This window comes from Myotis brandtii, unplaced genomic scaffold, assembly GCF_000412655.1.
Source record: "Myotis brandtii unplaced genomic scaffold, ASM41265v1 scaffold463, whole genome shotgun sequence".
Taxonomy (NCBI): Eukaryota; Metazoa; Chordata; class Mammalia; order Chiroptera; family Vespertilionidae; genus Myotis; species Myotis brandtii.
In genome coordinates, this window is record NW_005367694.1 from 3318857 (window position 1) to 3319508 (window position 652).

Genomic DNA, 652 nt, shown 5'->3' on the forward strand with positions numbered 1-652 from the left:
GCCGCGTCCTGCCGTCTTGGGTCTGGTGTCCCCGCGCAGGAAGGGAAGGCGGTGCCCACAGGGCAACCTCGCGCGCAGGTCGGGGCGAGCCTGGCTATCTCAGAGCAAACAAGGGGCGAGGCCGGCGCCCTCGCTAAGGAAACGCCTCGCCCTCCTCCAGGCCCAGTTCTGGAAGCGTTTTGACTGGACTCCCTTCTTCTGTCCTCCTCCCCCCAGTTTCTGAAGTTGTGGGGCCCTGGGAAACGGACTGGACAGGGGGTGTGGGGTGGCCACCTGAAGGGAAGGGGTGGGACCTGCAGCTCTGCAGGGAAACCGGCCCTGGAGACAGAGGTAGGTGGTCTGACAACCTGTGGGCTGGCAGCAGACATCACGCTTTGGGCTTCACCCCAGAGACCCTTTCTGATGCCTTGAGAGATTCGAGTTCCTTCCAAGCCCCTCCTCTTCTCCCTGGGATCCCGTGTCTGGCACTTTTATCACTGGCTGATGGGAGTCTCCATGGCAACAACAGCTGCCTCCCACTTCCACAGTCACTCCTTTTTATGGGCAGGGAGGTGAGGCTTGGAGAGCTGTGTGTGTTAAGGGTTTAGTGGTCTGGCATGGGGAGCCCCAATCAGGTTCCTCATCTCTGCCCTTGAAGAGGAAGGAAGAGGTT

General features: G+C 60.7%; 1 protein-coding gene across 1 annotated transcript in view; it reads right to left on the reverse strand.

Annotated features, from left to right (window-relative positions):
• VSIG2 (V-set and immunoglobulin domain containing 2) overlaps nt 1–652 on the reverse strand; it is a 6641-nt gene that overhangs the window by 5399 nt on the left and 590 nt on the right. The window lies entirely within an intron of this gene.